Raw genomic sequence first — 19481 nt, 5'->3', positions numbered from 1 at the left:
TCAAGCAGACTCCCCACAGAGCGCAGAGACCCACTGGGGGTTTGATTTTACAACCCCAAGACCATGACCTGAGCTGAAATCAGGAATCCGATGCTTGATTGATTGAGCCACCCAGGTGCCCCAAGGATTTCTTTTTTTAGGTTAATCTCTTATCTAGTGATTTACTGAATTCTTTTAATCAGTTTGACAGTCTGTCTGTTGCTTCTCTTTGTTTTTCAAGGAAAATGAAAACATTATCTTTACATAACCATCATTTTTATCTCTTCTCATTCTTATATCTCTTATTCCTTCTCCCCTGATCCATTTGCCAGGAATGTCCATTACTATATATTCAACAGTAGCACTATAGTTGGATTCGGATTTCATTCCAGATCTTAAAGAAGATGCACTTCACGTCTTTTCATTAAGCGAATGTTTGCCTTAAGCTCTTGCCATATAACCTTCACCAGTTAAGGATGTCTCTCTTATATCCATAAAGTGATGAACTTTATCAGACTTTTTCTCTTCATCAATGAATTGAGATAATGGTATTGTGCTTGTCCTTTATTCATGGGGTGATTCTGATGTGGAGGGAACTCGGAATTCCTGGCATAAATCCTACTTGATCAAAATGTATGTTTTAAATACATAATTGGATTAGTTAACTGATATTTCATTTGGGATTTTTATATGTACATCATAGGTGAAAGGAACCTATTCTTTTCTCTTATTGCTTTGTCTTTACTGATTTTAGAATACATATTGCACTGGTTTCATAAAATGATCTGGGCGGTATTTGGTCTTTTCCAACTTTCTGAGAAACTTACATAAGATAGGAATTAACTGTTCCTTGAGAGTTTGGTACAACTCCAGAAATTCATAAACGTTTATTACTCTGACCCCGCCAGCTTCATTGTTCTCGAGTTTACCACATATTTTGAAGAAGTTGGTTTAAATTAACAAATACGGGGATGCCTGGGTGGCTCAGTCAGTTAAGCATCCAACTCTTGGTTTCAACTCAGGTCATGATCTCAGGGTCATGAGATCCAGTCCGTGTCCGGCTCCATGCTCAGCATGCGGTCTGCTTCAGAGTCTCTATCTCCCTCTCCCTCTGCAACACCCCCACACACACACACGACTACTACTCTCATGTGCTCTCTCTCTCTCTCTCTCTCAAATAAATAAATCTTTAAAACAATAAAATAAATTAACAAATACAAGTCTTACTTTCCCAGGTAGCTGCATATGGTAGAGAAAATACACACAGCCCTTAAGAATAGTGGCACCACATACTGGGTCACATGACTCAACCCGACTTTCAACCCTGTTAGTCTCTGTAGGTAAAAGGGCTGCATCTTCTCAAGTCTCTTCCTCTTCAGCCCCCGTACCCTTGAACTCAGCCTCCTGTTTTATTGAGAAAAGGAAACCCTTAGGGCCTAGCTCCCTTGAATCTCATCTACCTGCTTACAGCTACTGCCTGTCCAGTCACACTTCTTTTCCCCAGCCTCAGAATATGAGGTGTCAGGGATGCCTGGGTGACTCAGTGGTTGAGCATCCACCTTCAGCTCAGGTTGTGATCCCGGGGTCCTGGGACTGAGTCCCACATCCAGCTCCCTGCACGGAGCCTGCTTCTCCCTCTGCCTATGTCTCTACCTCTCTCTCTGTATCTCTTATGAATAAATAAATAAAATCTTAAAAAAAATGAGATGTCCCTTCTGAGTCCAGGCGACCCCCATGAACGTGTCCCCAGTCCCCCTCTCTTTCTCTCAGGGACCTCACTCCTTTAGACAATCCCTCCTCTCCTGAAATTCAAATTCTCTCTCCCTACAGGGCTTCTTCTCCTTGGTCCAACAACATAATCAAATCTCACCCATCCCCAAAAAATCCCTCCTTTGTGTGCTGTGGGACAGGCATTCTCACACGCTGCAGGTGGGAGTGTAAATTGGCAAGATCTTTCTGGGAAGCAATTTGGTAACCCGAATCAAAAGCCTGAAAAATATTTGCACCCTTTGTCCCAGTAATCCTGCCTCTAGAAATCCATCTAAGGAAGTAATCAGAAATGCTGACAAGGAGAGATGTTTAAAGATGTTAATCTCACTGTTATTTTAACAGCAAAAAACTGGAAACAATCTAAAGGTTCAACAACAGGGGATAGGTTCAACAAATTGTACTTAAATATAATGCAATTTTGTGCAATCACTAAAACTATAAGTTTTAAAGACTGGTTGACATGAGAAACTATCCATTAAAAATAAGTGAAAACAGCAGCATATGAACAATATGTACATAGTACGGTGCTGAATTTGTTATGTATAGAAACAGCTAACCCTTCTGGAATGTTAGCTATTGTATACATTCTCTCAATCTTCGCAACGTTCCTGAACAGTTAATACTGTTATCCATGTTTTATAGAGAAAGAAACCAACCAGAAAGAAAAACATCAATATCCATGGGGGGGGGGGGGGAGTGTGACATTACTGATGAATGTTATTTTCTTCATTTCCTTCCGCATTTTCCAATACTTAAAAAAAAGGAGGTTTTCCTTTCTGTCAAACAGAAATACTGAATCATTCTTCTTTCTGCATTCTTTCTGTGTTATATATGCTTTATGCGTATAGTAGTGAGTAATTTGAACGACACAGAGGAAATGAAAATCCTCCTCTCACTCCTGCTGTTTCAACCACCAGAGACTGGCCACTGAGGACAGTCTGGCTTTTGTATTTATATTTGCTGGAAAACGTGTATATGGGGGGCCTGGGTGGCTCAGGGGTTGAGCATCTGCCTTCAGCTCAGGTCAATCATCCCCGGGGTGGTGGGATCCAGTCCTGCATAGGGCTCCCTGCTCAGTGGGGATCCCTGCTTCTCCCTCTGCCTATGTCTCTGCCTCTCTCTATGTCTCTTATGAATAAACAAACAAAATCTTTTTTTTTTAAGTGTTTGTAGACATACATGCGGAGAAAAAGCAAATGTGATCACCCTACCGTGGCAATACAAGAGACTGCACAAGCTGACTGGCTGAAGGGCCTGCATTTTGGTCTCTACCCCGAGAGGGGCCCCTTTGGGCAGAAGGCTCACGTTTAATTTGGCCAAGTGCTGAACCGCCTCCCGACCCTCCAGCGCTGCCCTAAGGGCTGCAGGTTTGGGGCCTTGCCCAGGGAGTAGCCGTTCTTGCCTTGCCCACTTGAGAAGGGGACCCTGTGATGCTCCAAAGTGCTGATGGTTAGACGACCTCTTAGGGCTCCCCCCTTCTGACTCTCCTCCGTATTTCCCAGCTGCAGGCATTCTTCAGCTTGTCCCCAGTGGAGCCAAGGGGCCCGAGGGCCGCGAGAGGGGGAGGAGAGAGACCTCATCACCAGACAAGCGCTGGCGGCCTAGAGACCCCAGGCTGGCTTCCCAGCGCGCGCCAGCTCACTCAAGATCGGCTTCAGCGGCGCAGGACTCTAGGGTGCGGGGGCACCAAGGGGCGCCTGCAGGGCGGTGGGGGGAGCGGCAAAGCGGTAGGACAACCTGGGAAAGCCCTGGAGGGCTGAGAAGGCTGCGCAGCCTCCACTTCAAAGCGCCTTTCCGAGGCTCTTCCGGAGCTGGCGGGCGCAGAAGCCAGGGCCCTCCTCCGCGGAGCCACCGCCCTCTGGTGGCAGCGTGCAGAGGTTACGGCTGCTCCCTCGGCCCCGCCTCCCCGCGCAAGGCTGGACGGCGGAGGTGCCACTCACGCATCCTGCAAGCAGGAGGCCCGTAGCGAGCTCCCACTGGAGACCTGAAACCTGCCAAAAGGGGAAGTCAGGCTCGGGTGATCCGGGGCTGGAACCTGAGGTTCTGGATAGCCCGCCCAACTGATGACGCTTCCAGGCACTTCTGCTAATTGTAAAAGCAAAAGGCACCAGACAATGAAGATTTTATTTCAAAATGTTTCTTTGGCGAGGATCGCCTCAAAGAAAAGGGATGGGGGCCTGGGGTTTTAGAAAGGCAGGTAAACGGGGGGGAGTCATCAGCAAGTCCTGGGGGGGGTAGTAAGAAAGGATGGAGATGGGTTTTTCTGGGCAGAGCAAGGGGGTCCCCCGTGCAGTTAGCTGGTTGCCCAGAACTTAAAGGGGTTGGGCCTTTTCTTAACCATCGCTGCCTTCCGGGAGCCAGGATTCAGGTGAAGCTCCGCGTTGCTGTGACAGAGGGAGCATGCTGCAGAATGGCCCTTTGAGAGCTGGGGAAAGGGGGGTCCGGGTCACCCATGTGTGTTTTAGTGGCTGAGGCAAGATCCCAACTTGCAAGTGCCGAGACAGCAAGGTGACCCCAACCCGAAGTTTCACATCCCTCCAAGAGAAGAACCACAGAGTCACGGGGGAAGGGCTGAGCCCAGCCAGCAGCAGCAGTGATCTGCTCCAGTCCCCGATTCTGGCTTTGCAGGCTGTGTCAGAGAAGTGGGGGATCACCTGGACTACCCCAGGAAGGAGGCGGGAGGGTTCTGAAGGTGCAGGGAAGACCCCAGTCAAGCCTCTGGAAGGGTCAGAACCCCGCAATTCCGAGACTGGGCTACCTGTCTGCTTCTCCGGGTATCTGAGTGCCTGTCTCTGACTCCTGGGCACCCACTCAGTTCCCTTTTCCCACCCAGCTTCTTTTTCCCACCCACGACCTTTGCTCACCGAGGGCTTCAGCTGGTACTGGCCCCTTATGGCCATCCCAGCACCACCCTCAGCCCTCAGCCCTAGGGCCCATCATCAACTGCAGCTGCATCCAAATCTTTGCAGCCTCTCAAAAGACAGCCCACGTCTTCAAGCCAGAGTCACTCACTGTGGCCAACCTGTGCCCTGCTTGGCTTGCTTCTGGAAGGCGGCCCACCCTGGCCCCTCAGTTATAGGTGGGGGGCTCCAATGACCTGCTTCTCACAGGGGCTGGGGCAGGACAGCTGCCCTTGGAAGAGTCAGGTGCACTGCACTGAGCTGAAAGAAGTGAGAAATGACTTAGAAAGACTTGGCATGCGTCCTGGAACCCCATGCAGGTCATACCGCCGGACCGCAGGTGTATCGACTCCTTGCTCAGGCTCCCCCCAGCCTGCTCTTCTCACTCGCCTGACGCCCTAGCTCACCATTGCCGTGGCTGGCTCTGGGCTGGATCACAGGCCACTGGGCTTTGGAAAGGGCCAGTCTGACCCAAGTCCAGATACCCTGGAGAAGTAGGCCCTGATCGGCATGTTCGGGTACCCACCTGACAATAACTGTAGCTACCTTTTCACTGAACAAAACGGCTTTCTGGTAACCAGGGAGGTGGATAGGTGGGGCATTGAGGTAAGGGGACAGCAATGCTAGAATGAATGTCCTTACCGAGCTTGTCTGCTTGTGTCATTTTTACCCCTCTGCTCAGGCTGTTCTCCTGCCCTGATTGCCCCCGCCGCCCCCACACCCCTTCAGCAGGCCAGCTCTTCCTCTCCGTGGAGACTCAAGTTGCCATCACCTCCAACTGGAAGCCCCCCCTATCCCTCCCGGCCCTCACAGCATCCCCTCCGTTCTTGCTTCCATCCCTGTCAGCTCATCCCAGCTCCTGAGATACTTGACTCATCCTGAAAGCTGGGGACCCGAAAGATTCAGTAACTGTTTCCTGAATGGATCGATTTTGAGAGCTCAGGTTAAGCATTGGGGTTGACTTTTCAGAAAGGGATCCCAGGACTTCCTTTCCAATGTTTCTCACATGACCGCAGGGTAGCAAGGGAGTTTCCATGAGTTTCAATCCACACTTCACCACACGCTCGTTGAACAAGTTCACCTAACCTCCTAGCTCCTAACTGCCTCAGTTTCCTCATCTGTAAAATGGGAATACCAATAGTACCTACTTGAAAGAGTTGTTGTGAGGATCCAGTTAAATAGTGCTTACCACAATTCCCGGGACATTGCATGTGCTCATTATTTTATGATTATTACTGTTACTATCATCATATGCCCACCCCACCCCCCGAACTCGATGCTGTCCCCAGAGGCCCTGCAGAGGACAGGATGCCACTCCCGGGCCCTTGGAGATCTGTAAAGCAATCATCACTCCATCAATAAAACAAAGGCTGAGACTTTAACCTCACTGGGCTTCTGTAGCAAAGGTACATATTTTAAATTCTTTGGGAAATAATAAAAAATAGATCAAGCCGTCTAACACACTTTGGTATATCTTTTCCAGTCTTTTTTTCTTAAGAACATTAAATGTAGTTCTAATCACACTGTACATACATATATGAGTTCTATTGCTCATAAGTAGCCTTATATCATGCTTGCTGTGTTGTTATACATAATGCCGAACACCATTTCTCAACTTTTCAGGAAAGGACAGTTAAAGTATATTTTTTTAAAAAGGCAAAACCAAAAAATTAAAATTAAAAAAAAATAAAAAAGGCAAAACCATTACACTTGTATGTATACAAGATGAACACATTAAACCTTTTATTTAACACATTATAAATAAGGGACCTAGGAAAATGACAACCAGGTTAAAGAAAAATGTAGGTAGGAGTGCCTGGCTGACTCAGTTGGTTGGGCATATGACTCTTGATCTCAGGATCATGAGTTTCAAGTACCAGGTTGGGTGTGGAGCCTAGCTGATTAAAAAATATTGTGGGGTGCCTGGGTGGCTAGGTCACTTAAAAGCGTGGGACTCTTGATCTCAGAGTTGTGAGTTCAAGCCCCGCTTCAGGTTCCATGCTGGGCGGAGCCTACTTAAAACAATCTCAGATACGAATATACCAGATCCAGCTGATCAGGGTACTCGTGACTACCAGGAGGAAACATGGTTCACTTACAAAAGTGGGGTAAAAAGGGAATCCACTCCATCAAGCAAGGGAAAAAACAATATGGATAATACCATCCCATCCGAGAGTAATAATAGCATATGCTAAAATATATGTAGAAAAGTGTACAGGAATATATACTAAATTGTTAATGGTGTCTAGAAGGTAAAGCTATGAAGGCTTTTCATTACCTTTGGGGCTTTTTTGTAATGGTTATATTATTTACCATGGCCTTGTATTACTTTTATAATTTTTAAAATAAAAAAGGAAGTGGCAGTTTCACATGCCACAGGTTAAGACTCTCTGGATGATTTCAGAGAGTCACTTATGCAATTTTCCTGAAAGAAGTACTCAAATACATACTCCCAGCTATCCGAAACATAAATCAAAATCAAGAATTCAAGGAAATTGGGGTGCCTGCGTGGCTCAGTCAGTTAAGTGTCTGACTCCTGGTTTTGGCTCAGATCATGATCTCAGGGTTGTGAGATTGAGCCCTGCCATGGGCTCCAGCGCGGAGTCTGCTTAAGATTCTCTCTCTCTCTCTCTGTCCCTCCCCACCCCAACCCCTACCCTGTGTTCTCTTTCTCTCTCTCTCTCTCAAACAAAAAAAAAAAGAATTTAAGGAATTGCAGTGTGACTGACTTTTCAAAGATGACCATGCCAACATATATCCGTATGTATGTATGTGTACATATGCACGTACATATGGGTATACTTTTTTCAGATTTTATTTATTTATTCATGAGAGACAGAGAGGCAAAGACACAGGCAGAGGGTGAAGCAGGCTTCCTGCAGGGAGCTCATGCAGGACTCGATCTCCAGACCAGGGATCATGCCCTGAGCCAAAGGCAGATGCTCAACCACTGAGCCACCCAGGGATCCCCATGTGTATATACTTGTAAGCATCTCACATGTTCATCTTACAGAGTGATGTTGACACACTTCCATTGAATTTAGGTGAATGTCTGTAATAGCCCTAACCACTAGGATGCAGCAGAAGTGACTGAATGATTTCTGAGGTTTGGTCATGAAAGGCAACGTGGCTTCTCCTTGGTGCTCCCTCTCTCTCTCTCTGGGGACACAAGTGTTTAGAACTCAGCCCCTATATCATGAGGAAAGCCAGACTACACAAGAGGCCGTGTCTGGAAGTTCTTTCCAATAGCCCCCAGCCAGGTCCCCGGTGGGGTGGCAGTCAGCACCAAGCCCTCAGATGATTAAGCCAAGTTAGAAACTCCAGCTATTAAGTCTTCCTGCTGAGGCCTCAGACACTGCAGAGGAGACACAAGCCTTCCTTGCTGTAATCTGCCTAAATTCATGATGCACAGAAACTGGAAGAGATAATAAGGATTGCTGTTTGAAGCCATTGAGTTTTGGGATAACTTGTATGGCCATAGTACCTGGAACGTGTGGTATAGGTGGAGACCACTTAAATACCCAGAATTCAATATTTATAATGGTAAGCAGTGTTACAATGTGAACATGAAATTCAGAACCAATGTGTGAAAGAGAAGACCCATGTTGTTTTTGAAAAGAGAGATACTCTGAGCCCCTGACGGAGAGGCACGCAAGCAGGGAGGCTGGAACACTCTTCACCTTATCTGGTAAGGGAGGCAGAAACGGTGGATGCATCTGGAATGTGACAGAGACATGGAGATTCAGGGAAATGTTTTACAATCTTGAAGGTGTCGAAGGATAAAACAATAGGCTGTACGCTTTCCAAATCACAGAAAATAAAAACAAATAAACCTTTGCGTGTATCACTGAGAGGGAAAAAAGCAAAGGAAACCAAAAAGCGAAGATGTAGGCCAAAATATGATAATAAAGCCCCAACATGAACATAAGACCCAACATGCCAGAATGAATACGAATGTGTCACACTCTCCTGGAAAGCCAAAAGACCCTCCAACTGGATGAATACGATTGAATTACTTCGATGCGTCCAGGTCACCATCCATAAAATACAGCTAACCAACCCTGTGCTCTTTGTAGCCCGGGTGTAGCCCGGGTGTGGTGGACAAACACCGCCTCTGGGTGGCCCTCACCATCCCACCCTGCTGCCTGCCTTGTAGGTGCCGAGTGCCAGTGTCCAGGTGGACGTGGGCAGACACATGTAATGGAAGAGCCCAGTGAAGACAGCGACAGCCCCAGAAAGCTGGACCTGCGGGGCGAGGGGCTGCCCAGCTATCTGGCTGGAGCGACTCCGAGCCCGAGTGCAGGCCCAGCCTTCCTCCTCCAGGCTTCCCACCCTGCAGTTCTGGGTCAGTTTAGAAGGCAAGACATGCACGGGCCACCGACTGTGCCGCTTTGCCTGGCCCCCACTGGCACCTCATTAGGGAAAATTCGTCCCAGACTCCTGCCAACAATTTGGTACTTTTTCTGAAAGGTTCTGAGTTTGTTGGTTTTTTTTTTTCTTTCTCTGTGTCTTAATTAGCTTTTTAATTGGGACGTTTGGAGGTGGCATATCAAGGAAGGTTGGTCTAATGCCCTCTACATCAACTCGAAAATCCTATTATCTGTCATTGGTAATAGCAGACGCTTTTTGGGAGAAATGCGTTTGTTAACATCAGGTGCTATGCTCCGCGCTAGGAGGGCAATAATGAAGAAGGTCTGGTCCCCTGTCCTGGGGAGGGGGTGGGGGAGGCAAGCAAGTAAACAACTAACTTTAATACGAGGCAGAAGAAAATAAGTGCTAAATATAGGAACTGAGTGGCAAGAACGGGGGAGGGAGCAATTAATGCTGATGGAGGAATGAGAGGAGGCTTTATGGCGAGTTTGCAGGGCCTCGCTCTGCACGGCAACAGTAAACTATCAGAGGGAAGAAACTGCCCACACACCAAAGTGCTCTCAGCCTGCAGAGCTTGGGTCATCCAGGGTTAGCTGAGCCACTCTGAGGGGAAGCTGTGACCCTGGGCATGGGTATGGGGAGAGGCTAAATAAAATGGGTCACACTGGGGGTGCCTGGGTGGCTCAGTCGGTTAAGTGTCTGCCTTCGGCTCAGGTCATGATATCAGGGTCCTGGGATCCAGCCCTGCATTGGGCTCCCTGCTCAGCAGAGAGCCTGACTCCACACACCCCCTTCCCCTGCTCGCTCTCTCTCACACGCATGCTTGCTCTCTCTCTCTCTCTCAAATAAAATCTTAAAGAAAAAGAAAATCCGGCTCCTTATGCACAAATAAACGAACAACTATTTAACATAATTTCAGTGACAAATACCTATCACCAGCATTAAGTATTAAAAAGAAAAATAAAGGGAAACAGAATGAAAGGAGATGCTATTGTCAAGAGGTGGTTAGGGAAGGCCTCCTGGAGGAGGTGACATTGAGCAGAGACCTGAGTTAGAGAGAGAAAGAGCCTTAGGACATTTCATGAGCCTTCCCCAGTCTAAAGATGGAGAAACAAACCTCACAGAGGGGCAGTGACTTTCCCTAGATTACAAAGGTCTTACGAGTTCTCTAGAGGAGGGTGTTCCTCCTGAGATTCTGGGCTCAGATGATGTGCTCCGAGGCAGCACTGCCTTCAGATCCCCTCTTTATATATTGCTGAGGCCTCACAGACCCTTAGACAACCCCACTTGGAACCAGGTTAGCCCGTTTGTTCCGTCCTCACCCCCTTCCATCTGCCCTCCTCCCTCTCCCCTTCTTCTCTCTCTCCCCCACCTCCTTCTCCTTGTTTTTACAGGTTTTTTTTCTTTCTTTCTTTTTTTTTTTTTTTTGTAAATAGACACTGAACAGTATCTAAAGATAAAGGTTCAGGTGAATGAATAGTTAGAGGAAGAACACCTGAGGGGCCAGCACCCAAACGAAGAAATAGGATGCTGCTATTCTGCTTCCCCCCAGAAGCTTTCATGTGTCCCTTCCCACTTCCCTGTCATTTATGGCAATCCCTTCCTTGCTTTTCTTACCATCTCTCCATGTGTCCCTAAACAATATAGTTTTGCCTTTATAACTTTGAACTTTATATAAATGGTGTGATTCTATATATATCTTTTGTGTCTTACTTTTTTCATTCAGCATCAAGTTCACAAGATTCATCCCTGTTGCTGGGTGCACAGGTTTGCTAGAGCTGCCATAACAAAGTGCCACAGACAGGCAACTTAACAGCAACATAGTTTTTCACAGATCTGGAGGTTAAAAGTGCAAGGTCAAGACATCAGGAGGGTTGCCTCCTCCTGAAGATGGTGAGACAAGGATCTGCTCCAGGGCCCTTTCCTTGGCTTGTAGATGGCCACCTTCTCCCTGTCTCTTCGCACCGTCTTCCCCTCATATGTGTCTCTGTCTGAATTTCCTCTTCGTATAAGGATATCTTCGGACTGGCGTGAGTCCCACCCATATGACCTCATATTAACATCATTACCCATGTGAAAACCCCGTCTCCAAATATGGTCATGCTCTGAAGTATGGGGATTAGGACTTGAACATACGAATGAGGGCGGAATGCACTTCAGCCCATCACCCTGAATGTAACTGTGGTTCACTCATTTTCATAAGCATATGATTTTCAATACTGCGTAGCATGAGGACCCCACATTATATTGATCCAATCTCTTGCAGATCCCCACTTGAGTGGGACCATTACAGATAATGCTGCTATGAACATTCTTTTGCCGCACACGGTGCGGGTGTGCATGAGTTTCTGCAGGGTTACAACGAGAAATGGAACAACTGAGCCATAGGGGAAAGTTTGTCTCCAGTTTTAGAGGCTATGCAGTTTTCCAAAGTGGTTGCACCGATTTCTCTGACTCCAGCTCCATATTCTCCGATCTTCATCACTGTACTTCCTCAGCAACACTTGGTATTCTCAGACTTGTCATTGTTAACTGGGAGGCAGTCTATTTTGCATCTCCCTAGTGACTAAGGGCCTTGAGTACGCTTTCACATGAGGTGTTTGAAGCTCCCATTTTGTGAAGCACCCGTCCAAGTTTTACCAGTTCTAAGTTATCTTTTTAATTTTTAAAATTTCTTCACTCTCTCCACTCATGGCAATTTTATTTTTTTTTAAAGATTTAATTTGGGAAACCTGGGTGTCTCAGCAGTTGAGCACCTGCCTTTGGCCCAGGGCATGATCCTGGAGTCCCGGGATCGAGTCCCACATTGGGCTCCCTGCAGGGAACCTGCTTCTCCTTTGCCTGTGTCTCTGCCACTCTCTATGTGTCTCTCATGAAATCTTTTTTTAAAAGATAATTTTTTTATTCATGAGAAACACATAGAGAGCGGCAGAGACACAGGCAGAGGCAGAAGCAGGCTCCCTGCAGGGAGCCTGATGTAGGACTCGATCCCAGGACTCCGGAATTACCACCTGAGCCAAGGGCAGCCTCTCATCCACTGAGCCACCCAGGTGCCTCCACAATTTTATTTTAAAGGCATAATTAACATTTTCCTCTGATGGACTTTGGTATGTACCATCCAAGTTGGCCTGCAAGTTTGTAATATCTTGATTCTAGCCAGAGTGAGGCTGGGAGCTTCATCCCTTCCTTCTCTGAAGTCTCTGGGCTTCTCATGCAAACATTCCAACTTCCCACCTCCACCTGTGGACAGAGCTTCACCCCAAAATGCAGCCCCTCCTCTACTCAACCTGTTGCTCTGCCACCATGAACTGTTGCTCTAAATGGTCAAAGAGCCAGCTCTGTGACACAGTGGAGCCATCAGACCAGATCTTGAGAGACAATTTGTCTCATGCAAGAGAGAAATTTACCTCTGTCATCTTAAAGCAATAGTGATTTGGTTTTCTATTACGTGAGGCAGAACCTAAGCCAGATACTTACAAAGAGTACATGTTTTTGATTAATCATAAACATGTGTTTGCTTGAGCTAAGTTTTCCCGCCCCCATCAAAATTATTTTTGCTGGTAAGCAAATGACAATATATTTAAGTCTGTACACTCAAATGTATATTTTTCAAACAGCCCACTGGATCAGTATCTTCACACTGCTATGAGCAATTGAGATGTGGCATCTCAAATAGCCAAGAAATCAGCATTCCCTAATTAGATAAAAAGTACTCCTTACTCTTTGTAAGAAGTTGTCTTGTTTATGATAGGTACACATAGATATGTGTCAGGATCCTCAGAAGGTAATGAATTCATTCTCTCTCTCTCTCTCTCTCTCTCTCAATCTCTCTCTCTGTCAGAGAGAGAGATTGAGAGAGAGGTGAGGGGACGGGCAGAGGGAGAGGGAGAGAGAGAATCCTAAGCAGGCTCCACACCCAGCCCAGAGCCCAACAAGGAGCTTGATCCCACAACCCTGAGATCATGACCTGAGCCAAAACCAAGAGTCAGAGGCTTAACTGGCCGAGCCACCCAGGCGCCCCTGAATTTGTTTTTTTTTTTTTAATTGAATGAGCAGCAATACTCACAGAGCTTCCTGTGTGAGTTAGGTAGACTGTTCAGAGTGAGACTCTCAAGTCATGGTCCCTACCCTTCATGTGAAAAGTCATAGGTTGTAAGTCACTACCAGACAGCAGGTTATTGTGTTTGGTTCCCGAATCATGATTAAAATAGGAAGCGATATACATGTGCATGTGCACACACATACATATACACACATGCTAATGTGGAAGCTGTGGTGCGTGATGTAGGGGCAAACACTACGGATTCTGATCATAAGACCTTGGATGATTCACTTGATCTTTCTGAGCCCGTTTCCTCATCTGAAAATGGTGGCCTATTTGGGTATTGTGAGGACAAAATGAGAAAAGTGCATATAAAATGCCTGCCATAAACAAAGCACTCAGTAAATGGTAAGGAAGGTAGGTGTGTCACTCCCCCCCAGCCAGGCCCCAGGGGGAGAGGCCATTGACACCTTGACCCTGATGCCCTGCCCTGGGGTGGGTGCATGGGGGGGGCACCTCCCCAAAACAACAATACTCCCAAGCAGTGAAGCCCAGGAGAGCTGGGTGTAAGTACAGATTCAGTTTCAGTTTTTATTTAAAGATCCTAATTTCTGGACGTTTATTTGCGGGATTACAGTGGTGGCTTAAGCTCCTTTAAGACATTCTAAGTTGAAGTCTTTCCTTCACTTGGCTGCTAAAGTTTAATTCAGTCTAATTATTTCATATGGCACCGACTATAATAGTTTCATAATTTCTAGTATATTAAGCACTTAATATGTTGTGTCATTTGAAATCACATATTAAATTCAGCAAAGTACATTTTAATGAGAGTTAAGTGGTGTGAAAATATTAATACAATGTGATGGTTCATCTTGGTGCTTATATTTTATAGGTCTGTTCCTGATGCACAAATGCCTCGCTCACCAGGTAAGGGAAGCATTTAACTGCTTGAGGCTAGAATGGGTCTGGCGAGACAATATTCCTGCCTTTTGCCATGTAGCATTTTACAGTGGGATTTCCCATTGGGCCTCACGACCCTATAGAGTGAGTAGGGAAATCATCACTTCTATCTTAGAAAGGGGGAAACTGAGGCTCACTGCTGGCCCTCGTACATAGATAGGGCTTTTCCTGGCTCAAAGCCATTGCAGGTTTTCACGGTACCGCAGCTGCTGTCAGCGTGACCTGAGGGGTGAGCACTATCTGGACTCCAGGGAGGGGGGTGAGCATCCGGAGGATGTGTCACTTCTCCCACCTGCAACCCCACGTAGAAAAACCAGACAGAACCAGGAATTTGGCAGACTCTGGACTTGGAGATTGCTTTTGCACCCTCTTTCAGAGTGTACCTTCCATACCCTCAACCTAAGCCTCCTGGGAATACCAGAGAAGAGAGTCTTGAACTAAATCACTGTGAACCCTTCAGGTAGCAAAAGCTCAGAATAAGGAGGCTTCGAAGGCAGGAGTTAAGGCGAGAGAGAGAGAGAGAGAGAGAGAGAGAGAGAGAGAGAGAGAGATGTTAGGGAGAGCCTCCCAAGAGCCCTCAAATGGGACTCCTTTATTCCATCGAGGTGCAAAGTTGGCCCTTGGAGCCAGAGAGATCCCGGAGCAGACTCCAGTGTCCTGTACTAGCTGTGTCACTTTCCTCGCCAGGCAGGGCTAGGTTTTCCCCATCAGCGAAAGAGGAACAACATTCTCTTGTGCTTTATCTCTGAGACATGCAAATGAAACAGAACGTCAGAAGAAAGGGCAAGGATTCACACTAAGCTGAGTGAACAGGAGTGAGTGAGTCTATGCATGCACGCTGCCCCTTACTAATGACATAGCTGCAAGCAGACCCAAAGCATTGAAGGCCTCTGGGCGACAACAGTCCTCTGATAGCTAAGAAAAGGAGGGGTAGGGGAGAAAAGGAAGAAAAGGAAGCTACTACAACAAAAACTTGATCCAAAAATGTTATCATAGTGAAGAAACAGTCCCTGCAGGAGCTTTTAAAAGAGGACCCATTTTCACTTTTTAAGAAGCCTTATTCATCCCGAAATTAGTTAATTAGTCAATTAATAGTTGCGAAATTGAGACAACCAAAGAAGAGTAAGGAAGTGGTTATACATTATTTTTTTAAGATTTATTTATTTTAGAATGAGAGAGAGAGCGCAAGCCAGAGGGGCATTGGGAGAGGGAATCTCCAGTGGACCCCACGACCCCGAGATCAGGACCCCAGCTGAAACCAAGAGTCAGATGCTTAGCAGACTGAGCCGCCCAGGCGCCCTTACATTGCGGGTTTGTTTACCTACCATGAACTTCCCGCAGGCCCAGGGCCTATTTTAAACAGTTCACATGAAGCAGCTCATCAAAGGTGCTCAGGCCACTCCGAGCAATCCTGCAGTTACCGCTCAAAGAGCCCTGCCGGGCCCCCAGCAGAGTCACCGTCGGACAGGTGGGGAAATAGGTATTCACAAAGCTCCAGGCACAAAAAAAGAGATCTGCGGGAGAGTGAACAGTGTGACCTGGGCTGGGATCCCCAACCCCCTCCGAATGCAAGCTGGGAAAGGGGCAGGATTAGGGGGCATCCCTGAGGTCAGGCATCTGGGATGGATTAGAACTGCTCTAACCACAGCAGGGGCCAAGCCAGAAGAGCAGGGGCTCCAAGCACACGGGGATTAGGAGGCTTGGAAGGAGAGACTCCCTGGGCCACAGCTGACCCCGCCTCTTCCCCAGGCCACCCTCTGCGCCGCCCGCAGCAGACCTTCTTTACCTGCCCCTCCCCCACCCCTGGCTTTCTTTACTGGGAGGCAAAGGAGGAAACAGGGAAAACTCATTTACACTGGAGGATTGGGTGGGAGAGTGTGCTTCAAAAGAGATCTTACAAGGTTTAAGTCGGAGCAGGCGCTGCTCAAAGGGCGGGCTCTCCCCCACACCCAGATTCCCTGCAGTCCCGCTCTGTGTCTGGGGCCGTAGGTGCTTCTGGGCCAGGCCTCTGAACCCGGTTCTGGGGAACACCTGCACGCCGGTGCCATTCATCCCCAGGGCTCCCAGCACAAAGGAGGCCATGGCTGCTTCTCCACATCCCTGCTTCGTCCTCCCTTGGTGGTGGTGGTGGGGGGGGGGGGGGATTGATACCAATCCCTGGCCCCTCTTATTTCAAATGAGTGACTTATGGAAACAATCAGTGCTCCCAGGCTTTAGCGGAAATACTATAATGTTAGAGAATCCTGAGATCTGATGTCTTCACGGACGTGGTTTCAATATGAAACAGCCCATTTCTTCATTTATCAAAATGTAATGAAGTTGGCTCTGATCCCTCCCACTGGGAGTGGTGGGGAGCTTCACCTCAGACAGGACTGGGGGAACCACTCTGCATCTCCTGAGGTTCTGCAGCCCAGGACATTCAGGGAAGATTGTGAGGACTCAGGCCACCTCAGGTCTCGGAGTGGAGGGAAGACAAGGGCTCTGACGGCCAGCGGCAGGCGGGCCTCCATGGCAGCCCTGAGATGGCCAACCAGTGGGTCCTCTCTGGCACCCACAGACTCCTCCTTGCCTTTAGTGTGTCTGTCCCTTTGGAGTCTCTGGGGGCATCCATCCAGCTCATCTCCAGCTTCATGTCACGTCCAATTCACCACCTCCCTGCTCATCCCCGCTCTCCTCCCCCTTCCTCCACGCTGGGTCTTCAGGGTTCAGGGGCAAGTTTTGCATAGTTTAGCAGGTTGCAGACCCTAGGGCCACAGAAGCCCCTTTGGACTGTTCTTGGGATCTTCTATGCCCCCCAAGGACGACCAGAATTCTCCACCCTTCTAAAATAGAAAACAGGAGCACTTGGGTGGCTCAGTTGGTTGGGCAGCTGCCTTCACCTGGGGTCATCATCCTGGGGTCCTGGGATTGAGCCCTGTATGGGGCTCCCTGCTCAGCAGGAAGTCTGTTTCTCCCTCTCCCTGCTTTCTCGGTCTCGCTCAAATAAATAATCTTAAAAAAATAAAATGGAAAACAAAAAGTTGAATTTTTATATCTTGCTAATTATAGTCTCAAAGAAAGTCCTTCAGTTACCCAGTTACCAAATAAATAAATAAATAAATAAATAAATAAATAAATAAATCGCAGCATGTCAAAGCTGAGAGAGATGTTAAAGATCACATCTAGGGCAGTTTCATCACTTTGCAGAAGATAAAACAGGACCAGAGAGGTCCAGGGAGCTGGGCAAGGTCACAAAGACAGACGCAGGAAGGAATGGAAGCTAGAACTCAGATATCCCTCCTCTCTGCCACCACTGCTCAGTAAGAAAAACAGACAACAACAACAACAACAACAACAAAAACCTACCCCTGGCTCAAAATAACACATGCTCGTGTAGCCAGAAATGGTGAAGAACCAGGTCCATCTCCTGCTGGTTTTTGCAATAAGGCAGTTATGAACTCATGAGATGTACCTGTCACCGTGACACGTGGGCGCATCGACTGTGACGAAAAGGCTCTTCTTCTAAATAAATGAATAAAAAACGTGGATGCTAATTGAAGATTAGCATCATCTCCCATCAATGCTAATACGCTTTTTGGTTATTTGCAATTCCCTTTTGTAAATCCGAGGGAAACGTCATTGCCCAAATTAGCTCTTTTTCCGCTCAATAAAGGCCATATTAGCATTCCGAGGTTTTCGTTTGCTTACTGCTCATTTAGAGAGAGGTCAGATGAGAAGTTGGGCAGCCTGCACCTGATTTCCATTTCACTGAAGACAGGTGCGGGGAGGGGCTCCAAAGTCCCCAAAGGGGGTGCTCCCTGGCTGGGGCTGGAGTCAGGCTCACCCGTGCTGAGCCAGAGCAGGGCCCGGGAGCACCAGCCACCTCCACAGCGGCCTCACCTGCCTCAAGGGCTTTGCCCAGGTCGGCAAAACTGACTCAGGTGGCTCCAGGTCATCCCCTGCCTGGCTGCGTGCAGATCAGGTGACAGCTCCACTGTCCCCTCCTGTCCTGCCCACCTCCAACCCCCAGTCTCTGTGCCCCGGGTTCTTCCTTTCCAGTCCATCTCAGCAGCTCGTCTTTGCTTTAGGCCTGGCTCGCCTGCTGGAACCCAAGCGCCCTGGCCACGGTGACCCCGACCTCCCCAGCTTCGCCCTGCGGCCCCGGCGCTGACGTCACAGGCGCTTGGCATCTGGCCGAGGCCTGAAGGCAGGAAGGGAAGGCTGAGCCGATAAGGCCTCGGGCGCATTGTCTGGGTTAGAGACGGGGAGGGGCACGCCCGGCCCGGCCCCAAAGCCTTCCTTTCTCCAGCTGCACGGTGAAGAGGGAAGTGGTCGGTTTTTGAAACCAGGCTCGCCTCCAAGACCCCAACTTCTTTTCACAGCTGGCGGGATAGTGTTGGCCTTGATTCACCCACCGGAGCTTGCTTTCTAACCTGCGAGTTAAGGGGGAGGGCGGGGCGGGTTAGGAGCCCGGCCGGGGGCGCCCGGCCACCCGCACTGGAGCATCCCGGCGGCGGGGAGCTCCGCGCAGGCGCGTCCGCGGAGGAGCCCTGCGCGCGACCCCGGGGGGAGGGGCCCAGCCGGCAGGTGCGGAGCGAGCGCGCGGGCTGCGCGCACCACGTGACCGACTTCGGGAGCGCGCTGGGGTCGGGCGGGCCGAGGGCCAATTTCCCATGGTCCCTTCATTTGCATACACGACGTTGGCCGGTTGGGGAAGCCATTAGGATTAATCCGGCCGCGATCACAGAAATGCAACGACTATATGTACAACATACAAGAGGTCATAACTAGGCATGGACAGTTGGGGATTTTGAAAAGCGCGCAGCAGAGTCGCCATAAGCGTAAAAGTCTCGGCATATTAGAGTTTATATAGTCCTTGGGAAAGCGGGTGGTTCGTGCTCGCTTCGGCAGCACATATACTAAAATTGGAACGATACAGAGAAGATTAGCATGGCCCCTGCGCAAGGATGACACGCAAATTCGTGAAGCGTTCCATATTTTGGTGCCGGCCCCTTTGCTTGCAAACACTTTTCACCTGCAAGGGTTTAACTTTTTTTTCCGCACAAAGGAAACTGCAGACGCGGGAGACAGACTAAGAGGAGGTGGGGTCGAGTCCGGCGCCCTCTCGGCCCTGCACAAACGCCAGGCCCCAGGCTTGGATCTCTCTGCCCTGGGGCCCCTGCTCCCCCCTGCACCACCCGGAGTCCCGCGGTCACTAACACCCTTTAGGACGTGGCTCTGCCAAAGTGGACCCACTTCAGGTCCCAACCGTAGCAGGACCCTAGTGCTACGATAGACCCAAGGGGACTGCAGCAGGAACGAGCACCAGGACTCCCTCCTCATGCTGCCTCTGAGCCTTAAAAAAAAAAAAAAGATAATCCCAACTCCTTACTGAGCATCGATCATGTCCAGGGGCTTCCAGTATCTCATTTGGGTATTGCAGACAGCCCTGCCCTGTACTATTGTCACCACTTTACAGA

The 19481-nt window shown here is 48.6% G+C and overlaps 1 long non-coding RNA gene and 1 other non-coding gene across 2 annotated transcripts in view; both read left to right on the top strand.

The window, feature by feature from the left end:
* Positions 1-3911, top strand: part of LOC144302889 (uncharacterized) — a 36787-nt gene extending 32876 nt beyond the window's left edge. Inside the window, exon 3 of the long non-coding RNA XR_013369887.1 lies at positions 3252-3911. This is a non-coding gene — a long non-coding RNA (uncharacterized LOC144302889). The remainder of the gene's footprint in view (positions 1-3251) is intronic.
* Positions 3912-18896: 14985 nt separating this feature from the next.
* Positions 18897-19003, top strand: LOC144303679 (U6 spliceosomal RNA). Its single transcript, XR_013370659.1, has one exon. It is a non-coding gene; the product is annotated as a U6 spliceosomal RNA (small nuclear RNA).
* Positions 19004-19481: the final 478 nt, after the last annotated feature.

Source organism: Canis aureus, chromosome 32 (assembly GCF_053574225.1).
Source record: "Canis aureus isolate CA01 chromosome 32, VMU_Caureus_v.1.0, whole genome shotgun sequence".
NCBI classification, from domain to species: Eukaryota; Metazoa; Chordata; class Mammalia; order Carnivora; family Canidae; genus Canis; species Canis aureus.
The sequence above is the reverse complement of the archived record's forward strand: the minus strand, read 5'-3'. Positions and strand labels throughout refer to the sequence as shown.